A 15,133-nucleotide genomic window follows, 5' to 3' on the forward strand; every position below is an offset into this window, starting at 1 on the left:
AGGGCTCACCCAACTCGGCCGCGGAGAGTGACTTTCCGCCCGGAGAGATAGCCGGCCACCAGGTAAACCCGGAGCCCCGGAAGACGAAGGGAGAACCGGGTTGACCTGGTGGCCGACCGGAGAGATCGCCGGCCACCAGGTAAACCCGGAGCTCCGACGGCCGTAGGGAGAACCGGGTTGACCTGGTGGCAGGCAGGGGACTTTGAAAAAAAATCCCCTGCCCGGGAAACAAACCGGCCACCAGGTCAACCCGGCGAAACCAAAGGGTTGGACCGGGTGGTCGGGAAGGGACTTTGAGTCATTTCCTCCCGGACCTTCCGGGGCTCGACTAGACCTGCCCGGGGCCGGACCGTTAAGCCTCACCCCGGAGAGTCTGGGGGACGACAGGGAAGCCTGCCCCGGAGATCCCGGGGGAGGACCGTTAAGCCAGACCCCGCAGAGTCTGGGGGACGGCTGTTGAGCCTCCCCGCCGCGGACCTGCCGGGGGTCGACTATTAAGCCGGCCACGGACCCGCCGGGGATCGACTATTAAGCCGGGCCCGGACCCGCCCGGGCTCGACTATTAAGCCGGCCCCGGACCCGCCCGGGCTCGACTCTTAAGCCCCCCTCGGAGGTCCTGAGGAGCCGCGCTGCGCTGCCCTCGGTGTTGGGGGACCGCCGGCCCGGAAGGCAAACCGGCCACCAGGTCAACCCGTGGAAACCAAAGGGGTGGCCTGGTGGCCGGAAAGCCGACGGGCCGCCAGGTCAACCCGGAGCCCCGGCCGACGAAGGGGAGAACCGGGTTGACCTGCTGGCCGGCCGCAGCGGTCCCCGGCCACCAGGTAAACCCGGAGCTCCGACGGCCGTAGGGAGAACCGGGTTGACCTGCTGCGCGGCCGCAGCGGCAGGCGGCCACCAGGTAAACCCGGAGCTCCGACTGACGGAGGGAGAACCGGGTTGACCTGCTGGCCGGCCTGAGCGGTCCCCGGCCACCAGGTAAACCCGGAGCTCCGACGGCCCTAGGGAGAACCGCGTTGATCTGGTGGCAGGCAAGGGACTTTGAAAAACTCCCCTGCCCGGGAGACCGACCCGCCTCCAGGTCAACCCGTCGAAACCAAAGGTCGGGAAGGGACTTTGAGAAATTTCCTCCCGGACGTGCCGGGGGTCGGCTATTGCCGGCCCTTGGACCTGCCCGGGCCGGACCGTTAAGCCTCACCCCGGAGTGTCTGGGGACGACAGGAAGCCTGCCCCGAGATCCCGGGAGGACCGTTAAGCCTCACCCCGCAGAGTCTGGGGACGGCTGTTAAGCCTCCCACCGCGGACCTGCCGGGGTCGACTATTAAGCCGCCCCGGAGCTGCCGGTTTCGACTATTAAGCCGGCCCCGGACCTGCCCGGGTCGACTATTAAGCCCCCTCGGAAGTCCTGAGGAACGGTGCTGCCCTGCCCTCGGTGTGGGGACCGCCGCCCGAAGGCAAACCGGCCACCAGGTCAACCCGTCGAAACCAATGGGGTGACCTGCTGGCCGGCGAGCCAACGGGCCGCCAGGTGAACCCGGAGCCCCGGCCGCTGAAGGGAGAACCGGGTTGACCTGATGGCCGGCCGGAGAGATCGTCGGGCACCAGGTAAACCCGGGGCCCCGAACGACGGCGGGAGAACCGGGTTGACGTGGCGGCCGCCCGGCGAGATCGCCGGCCACCAGGTAAACCCGGAGCTCCGACGGCCGGAGGGAGGACCGGGTGGACCTGCTGCCCGGCAGCAGCGGTCCTCGGCCACCAGGTAAACCCGGAGCTCCGACGGACGTAGGGAGAACCGGGTTGACCTGCTGCCCAGCCGCAGCGGTCCCCGGCCACCAGGTAAACCCGGAGCTCCGACGGCCGTAGGGAGAACCGGGTTGACCTGCTGCCCGGCCGCAGCGGTCCTCGGCCACCAGGTAAACCCGGAGCTCCGACGGACGTAGGGAGAACCGGGTTGACCTGCTGCCCGGCAGCAGCGGTCCTCGGCCACCAGGTAAACCCGGAGCTCCGACGGCCGTAGGGACAACCGGGTTGACCTGCTGGCCGGCCTGAGCTGTCGCCGGCCACCAGGTAAACCCGGAGCTCCGACGGACGTAGGGAGAACCGGGTTGACCTGTTGGCCGGCGTGAGCGGTCCCCGGCCACCAGGTAAACCCGGAGCTCCGACGGCCGTAGGGACAACCGGGTTGACCTGCTGGCCGGCCTGAGCTGTCCCCGGCCACCAGGTAAACCCGGAGCTCCGACGGCCGTAGGGAGAACCGGGTTGACCTGCTGCCCGGCCGCAGTGCTGCCCTCCTGTGGACAAACTTGAGATGACCTCGAGACCGACCGACCGGCCGTCGGGTCGACCCGGTCGGTGGACCTGTTCTCCGGTGGGCGATCGGACGGCTCCTCTCCCGCCTCGCACCGTGGGTCCCCAGGCCGGGCGCCACCGGCAGGGTCCTCCCGGGCGGGCGGGAGCCGCTGGGACGCTCCGGGCGTGGGAGCGGATCGCCCGCCGAGACCGGGACCCGCCGGGCGAGCGGCCGGGCGCGCCCTGCCCGGCCGCGCCGGGACTGCCTCCCGGCCGTTTGGCTCGGGCCCGTGGAGGGAAGCGGCGAGGAGGCTCGAGCCGGGTGCCTACGGCCATACCGGACCGAAAGCCCCCGATCCCGTCCGATCTCGGAAGGTAAACCGTCCCGGGCCTGGCTAGTACTTGGATGGGTGACCGCCTGGGAATCCCAGGTGCCGTAGGCAGCTTTTCCCGGTCCCGGCCGGCTCCTCCTTTTCCGGGAGGGAGGAACCGCGGCGGGGGCCCGAAGGCCCCCTCCTCGCTCCCGAGTCCCCCCCACCACCACCACCGAGGAGGACCCGCGGCTCCCGAAGCCTCGGGGGGACCCCCCACCCCCGGGGCCCATGGGCGGACGAGGAGTTTGGGGGAGGACCGTTAAGCTTACCCCCGGACTGCTTCGGGAGGACCGTCAAGCCTCACCCCGCAGAGTTTGGGGGACGACAGGAAGCCTGCCCGGAGATCCCGGGAGGACCGTTAAGCCTCACCCCGCGGAGTCTGGGGACGACAGGAAGCCTGCCCCGAGATCCCGGGAGGACCGTTAAGCCTCACCCCGCAGAGTCTGGGGAACGACTGTTGCTTTCCCCGGACTGCTGGGGAACGACCGTTGAGCCTCCCCGGACCCGCCCGGGCTCGACTATTAAGCCGGCCCCGGACCCGCCCGGGGATCGACTATTAAGCCGGGCCCGGACCCGCCCGGGCTCGACTATTAAGCCGGCCCCGGACCCGCCCGGGCTCGACTCTTAAGCCCCCCTCGGAGGTCCTGAGGAGCCGCGCTGCGCTGCCCTCGGTGTTGGGGGACCGCCGGCCCGGAAGGCAAACCGGCCACCAGGTCAACCCGTGGAAACCAAAGGGGTGGCCTGGTGGCCGGAAAGCCGACGGGCCGCCAGGTCAACCCGGAGCCCCGGCCGACGAAGGGGAGAACCGGGGTGACCTGCTGGCCGGCCGCAGCGGTCCCCGGCCACCAGGTCAACCCCGAGCTCCGACGGCCGTAGGGAGAACCGGGTTGACCTGCTGGCCGGCCGCAGCGGTCCCCGGCCACCAGGTAAACCCGGAGCTCCGACGGCCGTAGGGAGAACCGGGTTGACCTGCTGCGCGGCCGCAGCGGCAGGCGGCCACCAGGTAAACCCGGAGCTCCGACTGACGTAGGGAGAACCGGGTTGACCTGCTGGCCGGCCTGAGCGGTCCCCGGCCACCAGGTAAACCCGGAGCTCCGACGGCCCTAGGGAGAACCGCGTTGATCTGGTGGCAGGCAAGGGACTTTCAAAAACTCCCCTGCCCGGGAGACCGACCCGCCTCCAGGTCAACCCGTCGAAACCAAAGGTCGGGAAGGGACTTTGAGAAATTTCCTCCCGGACGTGCCGGGGGTCGGCTATTGCCGGCCCTTGGACCTGCCCGGGGCCGGACCGTTAAGCCTCACCCCGGAGTGTCTGGGGGACGACAGGGAAGCCTGCCCCGGAGATCCCGGGGGAGGACCGTTAAGCCTCACCCCGCAGAGTCTGGGGGACGGCTGTTAAGCCTCCCCACCGCGGACCTGCCGGGGGTCGACTATTAAGCCGGCCCCGGAGCTGCCGGGTTTCGACTATTAAGCCCCCCCTCGGAAGTCCTGAGGAACGGTGCTGCCCTGCCCTCGGTGTGGGGGGACCGCCGGCCCGGAAGGCAAACCGGCCACCAGGTCAACCCGTCGAAACCAATGGGGTGACCTGCTGGCCGGCGAGCCAACGGGCCGCCAGGTGAACCCGGAGCCCCGGCCGCTGAAGGGAGAACCGGGTTGACCTGATGGCCGGCCGGAGAGATCGTCGGGCACCAGGTAAACCCGGGGCCCCGAACGACGGCGGGAGAACCGGGTTGACGTGGCGGCCGCCCGGCGAGATCGCCGGCCACCAGGTAAACCCGGAGCTCCGACGGCCGAAGGGAGAACCGGGTTGACCTGCTGCCCGGCAGCAGCGGTCCTCGGCCACCAGGTAAACCCGGAGCTCCGACGGACGTAGGGAGAACCGGGTTGACCTGCTGCCCAGCCGCAGCGGTCCCCGGCCACCAGGTAAACCCGGAGCTCCGACGGCCGTAGGGAGAACCGGGTTGACCTGCTGCCCGGCCGCAGCGGTCCTCGGCCACCAGGTAAACCCGGAGCTCCGACGGACGTAGGGAGAACCGGGTTGACCTGCTGCCCGGCAGCAGCGGTCCTCGGCCACCAGGTAAACCCGGAGCTCCGACGGCCGTAGGGACAACCGGGTTGACCTGCTGGCCGGCCTGAGCTGTCGCCGGCCACCAGGTAAACCCGGAGCTCCGACGGACGTAGGGAGAACCGGGTTGACCTGTTGGCCGGCGTGAGCGGTCCCCGGCCACCAGGTAAACCCGGAGCTCCGACGGCCGTAGGGACAACCGGGTTGACCTGCTGGCCGGCCTGAGCTGTCCCCGGCCACCAGGTAAACCCGGAGCTCCGACGGCCGTAGGGAGAACCGGGTTGACCTGCTGCCCGGCCGCAGTGCTGCCCTCCTGTGGACAAACTTGAGATGACCTCGAGACCGACCGGCCGTCGGGTCGACCCGGTCGGTGGACCTGTTCTCCGGTGGGCGATCGGACGGCTCCTCTCCCCGCCTCGCACCGTGGGTCCCCAGGCCGGGCGCCACCGGCAGGGTCCTCCCGGGCGGGCGGGAGCCGCTGGGACGCCCGGGCGTGGGAGCGGATCGCCCCGCCGAGACCGGGACCCGCCGCCGGGCGAGCGGCCGGGCGCGCCCTGCCCGGCCGCGGCCGGGACTGCCTCCCGGCCGTTTGGCTCGGGCCCGTGGAGGGAAGCGGCGAGGAGGCTCGAGCCGGGTGCCTACGGCCATACCGGACCGAAGCCCCGATCCCGTCCGATCTCGGAAGGTAAACCGTCCCGGCCTGGCTAGTACTTGGACGGTGACCGCCTGGGAATCCCAGGTGCCGTAGGCAGCTTTTCCCGGTCCCGGCCGGCTCCCTCCTTTTCCGGGGAGGGAGGAACCGCGGCGGGGGCCCGAAGGCCCCCACCACGCTCCCGCGTCCCCCCCACCACCACCGAGGAGGACCCGCGGCTCCCGAAGCCTCGGGGGGACCCCCCACCCCCGGGGCCCATGGGCGGACGAGGAGTTTGGGGGAGGACCGTTAAGCTTACCCCCGGACTGCTTCGGGAGGACCGTCAAGCCTCACCCCGCAGAGTTTGGGGGACGACAGGAAGCCTGCCCGGAGATCCCGGGAGGACCGTTAAGCCTCACCCCGCGGAGTCTGGGGACGACAGGAAGCCTGCCCCGAGATCCCGGGAGGACCGTTAAGCCTCACCCCGCAGAGTCTGGGGAACGACTGTTGCTTTCCCCGACTGCTGGGGAACGACCGTTGAGCCTCCCCGACCTGCCCGGGTCGACTATTAAGCCGCCCCGACCCGCCCGGGATCGACTATTAAGCCGGCCCGACCCGCCCGGCTCGACTATTAAGCCGGCCCCGACCCGCCCGGCTCGACTCTTAAGCCCCCTCGGAGGTCCTGAGGAGCCGCGCTGCGCTGCCCTCGGTGTTGGGGACCGCCGCCCGAAGGCAAACCGGCCACCAGGTCAACCCGTGGAAACCAAAGGTGGCCTGGTGGCCGGAAAGCCGACGGGCCGCCAGGTCAACCCGGAGCCCCGGCCGACGAAGGGGAGAACCGGGGTGACCTGCTGGCCGGCCGCAGCGGTCCCCGGCCACCAGGTCAACCCCGAGCTCCGACGGCCGTAGGAGAACCGGGTTGACCTGCTGGCCGGCCGCAGCGGTCCCCGGCCACCAGGTAAACCCGGAGCTCCGACGGCCGTAGGGAGAACCGGGTTGACCTGCTGCGCGGCCGCAGCGGCAGGCGGCCACCAGGTAAACCCGGAGCTCCGACTGACGTAGGGAGAACCGGGTTGACCTGCTGGCCGGCCTGAGCGGTCCCCGGCCACCAGGTAAACCCGGAGCTCCGACGGCCCTAGGGAGAACCGCGTTGATCTGGTGGCAGGCAAGGGACTTTCAAAAACTCCCCTGCCCGGGAGACCGACCCGCCTCCAGGTCAACCCGTCGAAACCAAAGGTCGGGAAGGGACTTTGAGAAATTTCCTCCCGGACGTGCCGGGGGTCGGCTATTAAGCGGGCCCCTTGGACCTGCCCGGGGCCGGACCGTTAAGCCTCACCCCGGAGTGTCTGGGGGACGACAGGGAAGCCTGCCCCGGAGATCCCGGGGGAGGACCGTTAAGCCTCACCCCGCAGAGTCTGGGGGACGGCTGTTAAGCCTCCCCACCGCGGACCTGCCGGGGGTCGACTATTAAGCCGGCCCCGGAGCTGCCGGGTTTCGACTATTCAGCCGCCCCGACCTGCCCGGGTCGACTATTAAGCCCCCCCTCGGAAGTCCTGAGGAACGGTGCTGCCCTGCCCTCGGTGTGGGGGGACCGCCGGCCCGGAAGGCAAACCGGCCACCAGGTCAACCCGTCGAAACCAATGGGGTGACCTGCTGGCCGGCGAGCCAACGGGCCGCCAGGTGAACCCGGAGCCCCGGCCGCTGAAGGGAGAACCGGGTTGACCTGATGGCCGGCCGGAGAGATCGTCGGGCACCAGGTAAACCCGGGGCCCCGAACGACGGCGGGAGAACCGGGTTGACGTGGCGGCCGCCCGGCGAGATCGCCGGCCACCAGGTAAACCCGGAGCTCCGACGGCCGAAGGGAGAACCGGGTTGACCTGCTGCCCGGCAGCAGCGGTCCTCGGCCACCAGGTAAACCCGGAGCTCCGACGGACGTAGGGAGAACCGGGTTGACCTGCTGCCCAGCCGCAGCGGTCCCCGGCCACCAGGTAAACCCGGAGCTCCGACGGCCGTAGGGAGAACCGGGTTGACCTGCTGCCCGGCCGCAGCGGTCCTCGGCCACCAGGTAAACCCGGAGCTCCGACGGACGTAGGGAGAACCGGGTTGACCTGCTGCCCGGCAGCAGCGGTCCTCGGCCACCAGGTAAACCCGGAGCTCCGACGGCCGTAGGGACAACCGGGTTGACCTGCTGGCCGGCCTGAGCTGTCGCCGGCCACCAGGTAAACCCGGAGCTCCGACGGACGTAGGGAGAACCGGGTTGACCTGTTGGCCGGCGTGAGCGGTCCCCGGCCACCAGGTAAACCCGGAGCTCCGACGGCCGTAGGGACAACCGGGTTGACCTGCTGGCCGGCCTGAGCTGTCCCCGGCCACCAGGTAAACCCGGAGCTCCGACGGCCGTAGGGAGAACCGGGTTGACCTGCTGCCCGGCCGCAGTGCTGCCCTCCTGTGGACAAACTTGAGATGACCTCGAGACCGACCGACCGCCGTCGGGTCGACCCGGTCGGTGGACCTGTTCTCCGGTGGGCGATCGGACGGCTCCCTCTCCCCGCCTCGCACCGTGGGTCCCCAGGCCGGGCGCCACCGGCAGGGTCCTCCCGGCGGGCGGGAGCCGCTGGGACGCTCCGGGCGTGGGAGCGGATCGCCCGCCGAGACCGGGACCCGGCCGCCGGGCGAGCGCCCGGCGCGCCCTGCCCGCCGCGGCCGGGACTGCCTCCCGGCCGTTTGGCTCGGGCCCGTGGAGGGAAGCGGGCGAGGAGGCTCGGAGCCGGGTGCCTACGGCCATACCGACCGAAGCCCCGATCCCGTCCGATCTCGGAAGGTAAACCGTCCCGGCCTGGCTAGTACTTGGATGGGTGACCGCCTGGGAATCCCAGGTGCCGAGGCAGCTTTTCCCGGTCCCGGCCGGCTCCTCCTTTTCCGGGAGGGAGGAACCGCGCGGGGGCCCAAGGCCCCCTCCTCGCTCCCGAGTCCCCACCACCACCACCGAGGAGGACCCGCGGCCCCAAGCCTCGGGGGACCCCACCCCGGGGCCCATGGGCGGACGAGGAGTTTGGGGAGGACCGTTAAGCTTACCCCGGACTGCTTCGGGAGGACCGTCAAGCCTCACCCCGCAGAGTTTGGGGGACGACAGGGAAGCCTGCCCCGGAGATCCCGGGGGAGGACCGTTAAGCCTCACCCCGCGGAGTCTGGGGGACGACAGGGAAGCCTGCCCCGGAGATCCCGGGGGAGGACCGTTAAGCCTCACCCCGCAGAGTCTGGGGGAACGACTGTTAAGCTTTCCCCCCGGACTGCTGGGGGAACGACCGTTGAGCCTCCCCCCGGACCTGCCCGGGGGGGGTCGACTATTAAGCCGGCCCCGGACCCGCCCGGGGATCGACTATTAAGCCGGGCCCGGACCCGCCCGGGCTCGACTATTAAGCCGGCCCCGGACCCGCCCGGGCTCGACTCTTAAGCCCCCCTCGGAGGTCCTGAGGAGCCGCGCTGCGCTGCCCTCGGTGTTGGGGGACCGCCGGCCCGGAAGGCAAACCGGCCACCAGGTCAACCCGTGGAAACCAAAGGGGTGGCCTGGTGGCCGGAAAGCCGACGGGCCGCCAGGTCAACCCGGAGCCCCGGCCGACGAAGGGGAGAACCGGGGTGACCTGCTGGCCGGCCGCAGCGGTCCCCGGCCACCAGGTCAACCCCGAGCTCCGACGGCCGTAGGGAGAACCGGGTTGACCTGCTGGCCGGCCGCAGCGGTCCCCGGCCACCAGGTAAACCCGGAGCTCCGACGGCCGTAGGGAGAACCGGGTTGACCTGCTGCGCGGCCGCAGCGGCAGGCGGCCACCAGGTAAACCCGGAGCTCCGACTGACGTAGGAGAACCGGGTTGACCTGCTGGCCGGCCTGAGCGGTCCCCGGCCACCAGGTAAACCCGGAGCTCCGACGGCCCTAGGGAGAACCGCGTTGATCTGGTGGCAGGCAAGGGACTTTCAAAAACTCCCCTGCCCGGGAGACCGACCCGCCTCCAGGTCAACCCGTCGAAACCAAAGGTCGGGAAGGGACTTTGAGAAATTTCCTCCCGGACGTGCCGGGGGTCGGCTATTAAGCGGGCCCCTTGGACCTGCCCGGGGCCGGACCGTTAAGCCTCACCCCGGAGTGTCTGGGGGACGACAGGGAAGCCTGCCCCGGAGATCCCGGGGGAGGACCGTTAAGCCTCACCCCGCAGAGTCTGGGGGACGGCTGTTAAGCCTCCCCACCGCGGACCTGCCGGGGGTCGACTATTGCCGCCCCGAGCTGGCGGGTTTCGACTTTAAAGCCGCCCCGGACCTGCCCGGGGTCGACTATTAAGCCCCCCCTCGGAAGTCCTGAGGAACGGTGCTGCCCTGCCCTCGGTGTGGGGGGACCGCCGGCCCGGAAGGCAAACCGGCCACCAGGTCAACCCGTCGAAACCAATGGGGTGACCTGCTGGCCGGCGAGCCAACGGGCCGCCAGGTGAACCCGGAGCCCCGGCCGCTGAAGGGAGAACCGGGTTGACCTGATGGCCGGCCGGAGAGATCGTCGGGCACCAGGTAAACCCGGGGCCCCGAACGACGGCGGGAGAACCGGGTTGACGTGGCGGCCGCCCGGCGAGATCGCCGGCCACCAGGTAAACCCGGAGCTCCGACGGCCGAAGGGAGAACCGGGTTGACCTGCTGCCCGGCAGCAGCGGTCCTCGGCCACCAGGTAAACCCGGAGCTCCGACGGACGTAGGGAGAACCGGGTTGACCTGCTGCCCAGCCGCAGCGGTCCCCGGCCACCAGGTAAACCCGGAGCTCCGACGGCCGTAGGGAGAACCGGGTTGACCTGCTGCCCGGCCGCAGCGGTCCTCGGCCACCAGGTAAACCCGGAGCTCCGACGGACGTAGGGAGAACTGGTTGACCTGCTGCCCGGCAGCAGCGGTCCTCGGCCACCAGGTAAACCCGGAGCTCCGACGGCCGTAGGGACAACCGGGTTGACCTGCTGGCCGGCCTGAGCTGTCGCCGGCCACCAGGTAAACCCGGAGCTCCGACGGACGTAGGGAGAACCGGGTTGACCTGTTGGCCGGCGTGAGCGGTCCCCGGCCACCAGGTAAACCCGGAGCTCCGACGGCCGTAGGGACAACCGGGTTGACCTGCTGGCCGGCCTGAGCTGTCCCCGGCCACCAGGTAAACCCGGAGCTCCGACGGCCGTAGGAGAACCGGGTTGACCTGCTGCCCGGCCGCAGTGCTGCCCTCCTGTGGACAAACTTGAGATGACCTCGAGACCGACCGACCGCCGGGTCGACCCGGTCGGTGGACCTGTTCTCCGGTGGGCGATCGGACGGCTCCCCTCTCCCCCGCCCCTCGCACCGTGGGTCCCCCAGGCCGGGCGCCACCGGCAGGGTCCCTCCCGGGCGGGCGGGAGCCGCTGGGACGCTCCGGGGCGTGGGAGCGGATCGCCCCCCCGCCGAGACCGGGACCCGGCCGCCGGGCGAGCGGCCCGGGGCGCGCCCTGCCCGGCCGCGGCCGGGGACTGCCTCCCGGCCGTTTGGCTCGGGCCCGTGGAGGGAAGCGGCGAGGAGGCTCGAGCCGGGTGCCTACGGCCATACCGACCGAAGCCCCGATCCCGTCCGATCTCGGAAGGTAAACCGTCCCGGGCCTGGCTAGTACTTGGATGGGTGACCGCCTGGGAATCCCAGGTGCCGTAGGCAGCTTTTCCCGTCCCGGCCGGCTCCTCCTTTCCGGGAGGGAGGAACCGCGCGGGGGCCCAAGGCCCCCTCCTCGCTCCCGAGTCCCCACCACCACCACCGAGGAGGACCCGCGGCTCCCGAAGCCTCGGGGGGACCCCCCACCCCCGGGGCCCATGGGCGGACGAGGAGTTTGGGGGAGGACCGTTAAGCTTACCCCCGGACTGCTTCGGGAGGACCGTCAAGCCTCACCCCGCAGAGTGTCGGGGACCACAGTGAAGCCTTACCCGGAGATCCCGGGGGAGGACCGTTAAGCCTCACCCCGCGGAGTCTGGGGGACGACAGGGAAGCCTGCCCCGGAGATCCCGGGGGAGGACCGTTAAGCCTCACCCCGCAGAGTCTGGGGGAACGACTGTTGCTTTCCCCGGACTGCTGGGGGAACGACCGTTGAGCCTCCCCCCGGACCTGCCCGGGGTCGACTATTGCCGCCCCGACCCGCCCGGGGAGCGACTATTAAGCCGGGCCCGGACCCGCCCGGGCTCGACTATTAAGCCGCCCCGACCCGCCCGGCTCGACTCTTAAGCCCCTCGGAGGTCCTGAGGAGCCGCGCTGCGCTGCCCTCGGTGTTGGGGACCGCCGCCCGAAGGCAAACCGGCCACCAGGTCAACCCGTGGAAACCAAAGGTGGCCTGGTGGCCGGAAAGCCGACGGGCCGCCTGGTCAACCCGGAGCCCCGGCCGACGAAGGGGAGAACGGGGTGACCTGCTGGCCGGCCGCAGCGGTCCCCGGCCACCAGGTCAACCCCGAGCTCCGACGGCCGTAGGGAGAACCGGGTTGACCTGCTGGCCGGCCGCAGCGGTCCCCGGCCACCAGGTAAACCCGGAGCTCCGACGGCCGTAGGGAGAACCGGGTTGACCTGCTGCGCGGCCGCAGCGGCAGGCGGCCACCAGGTAAACCCGGAGCTCCGACTGACGTAGGAGAACCGGGTTGACCTGCTGGCCGGCCTGAGCGGTCCCCGGCCACCAGGTAAACCCGGAGCTCCGACGGCCCTAGGGAGAACCGCGTTGATCTGGTGGCAGGCAAGGGACTTTCAAAAACTCCCCTGCCCGGGAGACCGACCCGCCTCCAGGTCAACCCGTCGAAACCAAAGGTCGGGAAGGGACTTTGAGAAATTTCTCCCGGACGTGCCGGGGTCGGCTATTGCCGGCCCCTTGGACCTGCCCGGGCCGGACCGTTAAGCCTCACCCCGGAGTGTCTGGGGACGACAGGAAGCCTGCCCCGAGATCCCGGGAGGACCGTTAAGCCTCACCCCGCAGAGTCTGGGGACGGCTGTTAAGCCTCCCACCGCGGACCTGCCGGGGTCGACTATTAAGCCGCCCCGAGCTGCCGGTTTCGACTATTAAGCCGCCCTGGACCTGCCCGGGGTCGACTATTAAGCCCCCCCTCGGAAGTCCTGAGGAACGGTGCTGCCCTGCCCTCGGTGTGGGGGGACCGCCGGCCCGGAAGGCAAACCGGCCACCAGGTCAACCCGTCGAAACCAATGGGGTGACCTGCTGGCCGGCGAGCCAACGGGCCGCCAGGTGAACCCGGAGCCCCGGCCGCTGAAGGGAGAACCGGGTTGACCTGATGGCCGGCCGGAGAGATCGTCGGGCACCAGGTAAACCCGGGGCCCCGAACGACGGCGGGAGAACCGGGTTGACGTGGCGGCCGCCCGGCGAGATCGCCGGCCACCAGGTAAACCCGGAGCTCCGACGGCCGAAGGGAGAAACGGGTTGACCTGCTGCCCGGCAGCAGCGGTCCTCGGCCACCAGGTAAACCCGGAGCTCCGACGGACGTAGGGAGAACCGGGTTGACCTGCTGCCCAGCCGCAGCGGTCCCCGGCCACCAGGTAAACCCGGAGCTCCGACGGCCGTAGGGAGAACCGGGTTGACCTGCTGCCCGGCCGCAGCGGTCCTCGGCCACCAGGTAAACCCGGAGCTCCGACGGACGTAGGGAGAACCGGGTTGACCTGCTGCCCGGCAGCAGCGGTCCTCGGCCACCAGGTAAACCCGGAGCTCCGACGGCCGTAGGGACAACCGGGTTGACCTGCTGGCCGGCCTGAGCTGTCGCCGGCCACCAGGTAAACCCGGAGCTCCGACGGACGTAGGGAGAACCGGGTTGACCTGTTGGCCGGCGTGAGCGGTCCCCGGCCACCAGGTAAACCCGGAGCTCCGACGGCCGTAGGGACAACCGGGTTGACCTGCTGGCCGGCCTGAGCTGTCCCCGGCCACCAGGTAAACCCGGAGCTCCGACGGCCGTAGGGAGAACCGGGTTGACCTGCTGCCCGGCCGCAGTGCTGCCCTCCTGTGGACAAACTTGAGATGACCTCGAGACCGACCGACCGGCCGTCGGGTCGACCCGGTCGGTGGACCTGTTCTCCGGGTGGGCGATCGGACGGCTCCCCTCTCCCCCGCCCCTCGCACCGTGGGTCCCCCAGGCCGGGCGCCACCGGCAGGGTCCCTCCCGGGCGGGCGGGAGCCGCTGGGACGCCCGGGCGTGGGAGCGGATCGCCCCGCCGAGACCGGGACCCGCCGCCGGGCGAGCGGCCCGGGCGCGCCCTGCCCGCCGCGGCCGGGACTGCCTCCCGGCCGTTTGGCTCGGGCCCGTGGAGGGAAGCGGCGAGGAGGCTCGAGCCGGTGCCTACGGCCATACCGACCGAAAGCCCCGATCCCGTCCGATCTCGGAAGGTAAACCGTCCCGGCCTGGCTAGTACTTGGATGGGTGACCGCCTGGGAATCCCAGGTGCCGAGGCAGCTTTTCCCGGTCCCGGCCGGCTCCTCCTTTCCGGGGAGGGAGGAACCGCGGCGGGGGCCCGAAGGCCCCCTCCTCGCTCCCGAGTCCCCCCCACCACCACCGAGGAGGACCCGCGGCTCCCGAAGCCTCGGGGGGACCCCCCACCCCCGGGGCCCATGGGCGGACGAGGAGTTTGGGGGAGGACCGTTAAGCTTACCCCCGGACTGCTTCGGGAGGACCGTCAAGCCTCACCCCGCAGAGTTTGGGGGACGACAGGGAAGCCTGCCCCGGAGATCCCGGGAGGACCGTTAAGCCTCACCCCGCGCGGAGTCTGGGGACGACAGGAAGCCTGCCCCGAGATCCCGGGAGGACCGTTAAGCCTCACCCCGCAGAGTCTGGGGAACGACTGTTGCTTTCCCCCGGACTGCTGGGGAACGACCGTTGAGCCTCCCCGGACCTGCCCGGGGTCGACTATTAAGCCGCCCCGACCCGCCCGGGATCGACTATTAAGCCGGCCCGGACCCGCCCGGGCTCGACTATTAAGCCGGCCCCGGACCCGCCCGGGCTCGACTCTTAAGCCCCCCTCGGAGGTCCTGAGGAGCCGCGCTGCGCTGCCCTCGGTGTTGGGGGACCGCCGGCCCGGAAGGCAAACCGGCCACCAGGTCAACCCGTGGAAACCAAAGGGGTGGCCTGGTGGCCGGAAAGCCGACGGGCCGCCAGGTCAACCCGGAGCCCCGGCCGACGAAGGGGAGAACCGGGGGGACCTGCTGGCCGGCCGCAGCGGTCCCCGGCCACCAGGTCAACCCCGAGCTCCGACGGCCGTAGGGAGAACCGGGTTGACCTGCTGGCCGGCCGCAGCGGTCCCCGGCCACCAGGTAAACCCGGAGCTCCGACGGCCGTAGGGAGAACCGGGTTGACCTGCTGCGCGGCCGCAGCGGCAGGCGGCCACCAGGTAAACCCGGAGCTCCGACTGACGTAGGGAGAACCGGGTTGACCTGCTGGCCGGCCTGAGCGGTCCCCGGCCACCAGGTAAACCCGGAGCTCCGACGGCCCTAGGGAGAACCGCGTTGATCTGGTGGCAGGCAAGGGACTTTCAAAAACTCCCCTGCCCGGGAGACCGACCCGCCTCCAGGTCAACCCGTCGAAACCAAAGGTCGGGAAGGGACTTTGAGAAATTTCCTCCCGGACGTGCCGGGGGTCGGCTATTGCCGGCCCTTGGACCTGCCCGGGCCGGACCGTTAAGCCTCACCCCGGAGTGTCTGGGGACGACAGGAAGCCTGCCCCGAGATCCCGGGGAGGACCGTTAAGCCTCACCCGCAGAGTCTGGGGGACGGCTGTTAAGCCTCC

At 70.7% G+C, this 15,133-nt stretch overlaps 1 non-coding gene and 4 pseudogenes across 1 annotated transcript; all 5 read left to right on the forward strand.

Annotated features, from left to right (window-relative positions):
- The first annotated feature begins 2,610 nt into the window (after nt 1-2,610).
- On the forward strand, nt 2,611-2,729 carry LOC120375927. Its single transcript, XR_005586861.1, has one exon. It is a non-coding gene; the product is annotated as a 5S ribosomal RNA (ribosomal RNA).
- Nucleotides 2,730-5,360: 2,631 nt separating this feature from the next.
- Nucleotides 5,361-5,475, forward strand: LOC120376295 (annotated as a pseudogene).
- A 2,650-nt stretch (nt 5,476-8,125) lies between these two features.
- On the forward strand, nt 8,126-8,239 carry LOC120376351 (annotated as a pseudogene).
- Nucleotides 8,240-10,923: 2,684 nt separating this feature from the next.
- On the forward strand, nt 10,924-11,039 carry LOC120376200 (annotated as a pseudogene).
- A 2,652-nt stretch (nt 11,040-13,691) lies between these two features.
- Nucleotides 13,692-13,806, forward strand: LOC120376340 (annotated as a pseudogene).
- The last annotated feature ends 1,327 nt before the right edge of the window (nt 13,807-15,133 follow it).

This window comes from Mauremys reevesii, linkage group 12 (genome assembly GCF_016161935.1).
Source record: "Mauremys reevesii isolate NIE-2019 linkage group 12, ASM1616193v1, whole genome shotgun sequence".
NCBI lineage: Eukaryota > Metazoa > Chordata > Testudines > Geoemydidae > Mauremys > Mauremys reevesii.